Source organism: Homarus americanus, unplaced genomic scaffold (assembly GCF_018991925.1).
Source record: "Homarus americanus isolate GMGI-L3 unplaced genomic scaffold, GMGI_Hamer_2.0 scaffold25397, whole genome shotgun sequence".
Taxonomy (NCBI): domain Eukaryota; kingdom Metazoa; phylum Arthropoda; class Malacostraca; order Decapoda; family Nephropidae; genus Homarus; species Homarus americanus.
Window position 1 is genome coordinate 54,373 of NW_024732694.1, and position 8,128 is coordinate 62,500.

Below are 8,128 nucleotides of genomic sequence, written 5' to 3' on the forward strand. Positions count from 1 at the left end.
GATGAGATGTCGACTGTCTTTCTCTCTCCTTCGGTCGGCTTTGCTCTGTCTCAGGGGAACGAGAGCATCTGCGCCAATGCCAACAACTGCTGCTGATATTGACTATGAGGCTACAGTCACTGAATGCTGCATAGATCTGCGGCTCAGCTAATTCAACACAGATAGGATATCTACTTATGTATTAGGATATTTAATATTAAGGTAACAAAATGGCGGCGAAGGTGTGGCTATTGGGGGAGGCTGGAGGCCACGTTAAAAAAAAAAAGTAGTAGTAGTAGTAGTGTGTGTGTGTGTTTTTAAAGAAAGAGGTGAACCCATATGATAATCAAAGTGGGTCACACACACACACACACACACACACACACACACACACACACACACACACACACACACACACACACACACACACACACACAACTCACCTGTCAGTTTCAAACAACAATAAATTTTCAACAACAAAACAGGAGACGCTGGGTAAAGGATGGTTGGAGAGAAGGGTGGAGGGTTGGGTAGGGAGAGGGGGGAGTAGGGAGAGTAGGGAGATGAGGGGAGTAGGGAGGGGAGAGCAAGAAGAAGGGGAGAGAAGGGAGTGGAGGAGGGTGAAGTGGGTGGTATAGGGGAGGAAGAAGAGAGGAGGTGGAGAGGGAGGGGGAGAGGGCTAGGGAGAGTTAGGAGGATAGAAGGGGAGAGGAAGAGGATGATGAATCATCCCTCGTATGTAAATCATCCTCGTAGTGATTCCCCGAGCCCCTGAGAATTTAACCTCAGCGCTTTATAAATGGCAGCCAGACACCGCCAGCCCTGAGCCCTGAGTTGTTATTGTCAACCCCACTCCCTTTCCTCCCTGATCACTTTTCCTTCCTCCTGATCACTTGCCCTTCCTCCCTTGATCACTTGCCCTTCCTCCCTTGATCACTTCTCTCCTGATCACTTCCTCCTTTATATCCCACTTCTCCATATACCTTCCCTCCATCTCCTGCCCCCCTCACACATTTCCCCTCCCCCACAACCACTTCCCCCACACCGCCCCTTAAAGTTACTTCAAGATGCCTGCCAGTAGAGATAGTCCAGCCTCGCCTCGCCTCAGTCTGCAGGTCCACGAAGCGGCCTTACGTAATATCTGGACGGTGATGAGATGACTGAACTCGTCTGAGATCTTGTTGTCTCCACCAGGTTCAGTTAAAGCGCAGGGACAGACGGATGAACGGACAGACGGGTAGGTGGATGGACAGATAGACACACAGAAGTACAACACCGATTCCTGTATGTCACTCTACCAGGAGGGCGGGGAATAACAAGGCTATTTATCAGCATCCCGCTGTACTGGGGCCTTGTAAAACACAGTTATGACAGCAGCAGGAGTTAATGATAGACTTGAAATACTTGAAAAATATAATAAATAAGCCAGTGAGGTGAGGCGTCATCCATACAGGCCTAGGTTGTCAACACACACTGGTGATACTATGGTGTGTGTGTGTGTGTGTGTGTGTGTGTGTGTGTGTGTGTGTGTGTGTGTGTGAAGAATCATTACACTAATTAATACACAGGTTCTCTCTATGGACATTTTAAGAAAGATATCGAAATTTCAAGATGGCCGCCAGACATAAACAAAATCAACCCGATCGTTAAGTTTCACACATAAGACGATTCAACTTAGGATCCACCTGACACTAATGACATCCAATCCTTTATCTACCCCTTACACAACACCTGTCCTTATCACTATTATTATTATCACCTTTTTTATTAATGATGTACCCATTAAGTCTACAGGATGGATATTATGTAACTGTTGGTATACCACCAGTGGGGACTCTACCATATGTGCCTCGACTAGCGCATCACAAAGTTAATAAATAAATAAATAAAAGAATATAAGAGAGAAATGTATGTTCTTCACAGTGTACAAGATTTGAAGCTCTCTTAAGACTGTCAACAAGAGAGAGTGACCCCCTTCCTCCCCACCCCCTCCCCCCCAGCCGCGCCTCCGTCTTCTCCGGCCTCGGGTGGTCCTGGAGCAGTGTCCGGTGTCTCCTAATTTTATGCGGGAGGCTCCGGGTGTAGTTGTCCATGTTTTGACACCACTCTGAGAAGGACTTGACCTGGTTTAGCTGAGTCGCTGTATCCCAGGTTGTCCCAGCTGTGTGTGTGTAATTAATAAATAATAATAATTAATTAACGGCTTATTGAAAGAGCTTGGCAGCCAGGAAGGCTAGTATATACAGTTACATATTTGGGTGAATGGGTTACGAATTACAAATAATATACAAGTGACATAAGTGACACAAATAAGACATATAATAACTTAGATGGGGATCAGCTCAAACTACAGTTCATTTCAACATAGTGACAGTGTAGGGAGCAGTGTTTACTGGGAGTGAATACACTGATTTATTACATGTTATTGATAATTTTTGCAATGGTTGGGACTGGGCTGTTCTTATAGCGATCAGTTCGTGCACGTATGGGCTGGATGCGGTTGTGGTGTCGAACAGCAATTCTCGGACAGGGGATCTCAGGTGGTAGTAGGGGCCGGTGTCGGGGATGGCGTAGAAGCTTCTTACCAAATTTGCAGATGAGGCCGTGGTGATGGTCAGTGAGAGTCGAAAGGGTCAGTGTGTTGAGCGCTTCTTGATATGTGGAGTAGGAAGGGGAGAGAATAATCTTGCATGCCCTCTTTTGCACTTTTTCTAGGTGTTTACATTGTGTGGCATTTAGGGAGGAAGACCAGGTAGGGGAGGCATAGGTGAGCTTGGGAAGTATGAATGTTGTGTAAACACTGAGGAGCTCGGGTGCAGGAACTCCGAAGGACTTGAGTCAGCGGAGGAGGTGGAGACGGAACTGGAGGATTTGATAACTTCACTGACGTGTGGTTTCCAATTTAGTTTGTTGTCTATGGTGACGCCGAGGAGCTTCGTGGAATCTACAACCTGGAGTGTGTTCGGACCTAGGGTAATGGAAGGAGGTGGGACAATGTCGGAGGAGAGTGTGTGTGTGTGTGTGTGTGTGTGTGTGTGTGTGTGTGTGTTTTAGTCTTTTTCTTAGTTAGTTTATTCAATTATTATTATTATTTTTTTGGTGGTGTAGAAGAGAAAAATAAAACACACACACACACACACACACACACACACCAAAACCGTAGTCATGCACATCAATACTGCCACAACTCCAGTGCAAGCTCCAGCAGTCACAGTGGATGCCCATCCTCTAAAGTTAGTGCAGTCTGGCAAACTCCTGGGTGTTCCCATAGACCACATACTGGACTGGAAAGCCCATGTAAACAACACAATCAAGGCAGCCCCATACCGGCTCTACATGCTACGATGACTTAGGTCACTTGGGGCACCCACACCAGAGCTGAGGACCATCTACAACGCCTTTATTCTCCCCAAATTAACGTATGCGTCACCAGCCTGGTCGTCTTCTCTCAACTCTACCCAACAACGTCAGCTAGAGAAGGTACAGAAGAGAGCCTGCAGAATCATGCTCGGCGCAGACTACTCCGGCTACAACAACGCTCTCTCCACCCTGGAAATGCCATCCCTTAGTGACCTCCACCACCAAGCACTAGCAAGGTTTGCAGTGGACTACTGCACCATCCTCGTCATCGCCACCTACTGACACCGGTAGTCCCCCGCCCACCTCCCGCAGTCTGCCACTGCAACAAAATTCAGCACATAAAAGCCCGCACCGATAGATATATTCGTAAGAACAGCACCTGCCCATCTATTGTTAAAATAATAAACAATTCCTGATTTATGTACTATACAGCCCTGTAAATGTATTGAACGCATATCATTATGTTTAAATCACATGTAAGTTTGTATATTTTCAGCCACCGGCTGCAACTATTAATAAACCGTTTATTATTATTATTATCACACACACACACACACACACACACACACACACACACACACACACACACACACACAAGGGCTCTCGGTATACACAACAAGTCAGCAAGTTTTCCATAAATATTCTCCAAAGATTGATTGAGGTCTCACAGCCAGGCGCCTTCCTGCTCCATTGTCTTCTCCTTTCCCTCCTCCTTCCCTTCCTTCCTGTTCCTCTCTCCTCTCCCTATCCCTTCTTCCTCTACTCTGATGCTGTTGTCCACTTTTTGTTTATCTGTTAACTGCCTATCCATACGACTATCCTTCAACAACCTATTCTCCATCCACCCACCAAGTCATCCAGCTAGCCATTGAATCATCACCCATCCACTTAATCATCCAACTATCCATCTTATGTTATACAGTCATCCATTCTTCAGCCAACTTTGCATCTCTCGTTTCATTTATTCATTAAGCTTATCCACATAGCCTTCCCCAGTCACTATCTATTAAGTAAATTAAGGTTGGGTTAAGTTGAAAGTGAAGTTAGGTTAGGTTAAGTTGGGTTATGATAGGTTAGGTTAGGTTAGGTTGGCTTAGGTTGGGTTATGATGGGTTAGGTTAGGTTGGCTTAGAGTTGGGTTATGATAGGTTAAAATTGGGTTAGCTTGGGTTGGGTTATGATGGGTTGGGTTAAAGGTTGGCTTAGGTTAGGTTGGGTTAGAGTTGGGTTATGATAGGTTAGGTTAGGCTGGGTTGGTCAGCCATTATTTCAGTAATACCAGCCGGACTATACATCATCCCGTTTGATCAAGTGAAGAACAAAGTGAACAAACTGTAGTGTTCAGGCACGCTTGTTGGTTCATTACTGTAACATTCACACAGGTGATATCTGACTGACGTGTAACCTGCTGGAATGTTAATTACCAGCGAGGTGTGTGGAGGTGTAGGGGAGGAGGAGGGTGAGTGGGGAGGGGGAAGAATGGGTGAGATGCAGGGGAGGGAGGGAAGGGAAGGTGGAGAGAATACTTGCTATGCAAATAAAGGAGAAAATGCAAAATATACAGAATATATATAATATGTGCATGTGTGTCAGGAGAGTGCTTTGTGTGTGTATATATATATATATATATATATATATATATATATATATATATATATATATATATATATATATATATATATATTATATATATATATATATATATATATATATATATATATATATATATATATATATATGTGTGTGTGTGTGTGTGTGTGTGTGTGTGTGGTGTGAGCTGTGTGTAGCAAGTATGTACAATCTGCTTACTTAGCCTCCGCACTAGATGTAGCCCTCCACACGATAGTCACCTCAGAACTCACCAACCTAGGTGACATCCTTAGTAACTCATATCATTGTTTCACAGCTGGATGATCGTCATACTCGATTCTGAGTGACAAGAAAGTAGTAGTAGTAGTAGTAGCTCACAGCAACCTTCACAGACCACATAATAGCCCAGAAAGGCAACAGGGGAGGTGGATACCAGTGAAGTAAACAAGATTCGTAGGTCCATTACGACAGAACGACAGCTCTGCCAAAATGATAAGTTGCAGCAACTGTTGCTGCAGGTACCAGAAAATTTGAAAAAAAAAGTAACTATAGCGCAGGAGGTGGGCGTCTTGAACTGGTTAACTACGTTGCCGATAAGAGCAAATGGTTTCAGTCTCAATAAACAAGAATTTACAGATGCCATTGCTCTAAGGCATGGTAGGCCAGTGAAAGGTTTGCCCTCCCAATGCGTGTGTGGCTCTTCCTATGACGCCGATCACGCCATGGTGTGCAAGAAAGGGGGCTTCATATGCATGAGGCATGACGAAGTAAGGGACCTCACAGCAAATAAGTTGAAGGAAATCTCCCGGGATGTCATGGTAGAACAGACCCTCCTTCCTTTGGATGGTGAGATCTTCCAACATAGGACTTCAAACACATCTAACGAAGCCGTGTTGAAGTCAGTTCTCGAGGATTCTGGACGCGGGGACAGCGAGCTTTCTTCGACATCAGGATTTTTTATCCCAGGGCTGCATGTCACCGTTACCTAGCTCTCGATGCTGCACACAGGAGGAACGAGAACGACAAGATAAGGGCACACGGGGAGAGAATTCAAAACGTTGATCAAGGCAGCTTCACTCCTCTAGTGTTCACAACCTCTGGTGGGATGGGACCAAGTGCAAGATGTTTCTACGCCAGACTTGCGGAGGTGATATCCGAACAGAAGCAGCAGCCCAGAAGTTATGTTACAGCCTGGATGAGATGTCGACTGTCTTTCTCTCTCCTTCGGTCAGCTTTGCTCTGCCTCAGGGGAACGAGAGCTTCTGTCCCAATGCCGACAACTGCTGCTGATATTGACTATGAGGCTACAGTCACTGAATGCCGCATAGATCTGCGGCTCAACTAACTCAACACAGATAGGATAGCTACTTATGTATTAGGATATTTAATATTAAGGTAACAAAATGGCGGCGAAGGTGTGGCTATTGGGGGAGGCTGGAGGCCACGTTAAAAAAAAAAGTAATAGTAGTAGTAGTAGTAGTAGTAGTAGTAGTAGTGTGTGTGTGTGTGTGTGTGTGTGTGTAAGTAGGTGTAGTCAACGCTTAGGCCCATAAACGGGAGAGATAAAACGAGTTGTAGAAAAGTTCGGCTGACTATGATAAGTCGTCTACCACTACCACCACACACACCACTACTACCACACCACTACCACCACCACCACCACCACCACCAATTACCACCACCACCACCACCGTCATCCATATAAACCATCACTCCATACTAAAACACACTCCAGTATAGTCTATACATGACACTCTCTCCTTTATCACCCTTATCCCTCGTCTTCCTTTTATTACAATACTCTTTCTCTCTTTCTTTATCATCATTATCCTTCTCTTTTTCCTTCTATACTCTTCCCATTTGTATTTTAGTAGTTTATATGAATTATATATATTTTATTCCCAGGACATAGAAGAAACAAAATAATCTATCTTATTTTTATTCGTAGTTAAGATGTCTGTCTGTTGATCCACACCTGTATGGTCACTTAATTAGTAGTATACCTGTTGCCATCGTCTGTCTGCCTGTCTCTTTGCTGTCTTATTCCCGTCTATTTTGAACATATTCTGTCTCTTCCTCACTTAGCATCTGTCTTATTGTGGTTAGTGTCTGTCTGTCTGTCTGTCTGTCTGTCTGTCTGTCTGTCTGTCAGTCTGCCTGTCTGTCTTGTTCCTGTCATCTGTGGAGGTTACCAATAGCCTGATGGAATTCTCATTGGTAATTATATCGCATAGGGTAAAATTTGCTCGATTAGGTTAGGTTAGGTTAGATTAGTTAGGTCAGGTTAGGTTTGGTTGGGTTTGGTTAGGTTAGGTTAGGTTAGGTTAGGTTTGGTCAGGTTAGGTTATGTTATGTTTGCATGAACTTTTAATTTATTTGTATCTTTATGATGTACAAGAGCGTTTATGGCCATTCACAAATTTCCCCCAAAAGATAAATATATAAGAGATGTCACACACACACACACACACACACACACACACACACACACACACACACACACACACACACACACACACACACACGGGAAAAATACACACACAATATTCCTGAAGTTAAACAAAGAACATTTCAAATATCGGTTTTCCATATTCCACGAAGCACAAATCCCTCCTGGTTTACTTTACCAATCAGGAGATCGTTGTCTAGGCCTTGGTATCTGAGGCGTTTTCTCTTTTTTCCCTGAACTATGCCTGTCATGTTTCCCTCTGGGTTTTTTCCTCTTTAAAGATGTAGTAAACCCAGTTCCTGTGGGTGCAGTTCGTCCCACCACCTTCGATCCCCAGTAGGACCGGACTTTCCCCCAGAAGGATCGACCCCCAACAGGACCCACCCCCAGCAGGACCTTCCCCCAACAGGACCCATCCCCAGGAGGACCGACTCGGGGCGCCCTTCAGAACAGGAGACAAGCTACACCTGCAGTAGTAAGATGGCACCAGATTTATTAAGACATCACACCTGCCTCGTTATCTCTACAGGTAACAACTTATAACACCTGCGGTTAATAACACTCTAGGTGGTGTTGTAGGTATAACAGGTTGTGGGTTAAAGTGTATTGTATTTTGTTATAATATAGTCGATCCTTCTCTCTCTCTTACTGTCATAAACACACACCTATACACACACACAAAACACAAACACAAAGTATACAATGAAAACACACACACACATATATCACACTCACACATGCATACATACA

The 8,128-nt window shown here is 44.5% G+C and overlaps 1 protein-coding gene across 1 annotated transcript in view; it reads left to right on the forward strand.

Annotated features, from left to right (window-relative positions):
• Window positions 1-8,128, forward strand: part of LOC121868933 (uncharacterized serine-rich protein C215.13-like) — a 52,429-nt gene that overhangs the window by 11,788 nt on the left and 32,513 nt on the right. The gene's annotated exons all lie outside the window — the stretch shown is intronic.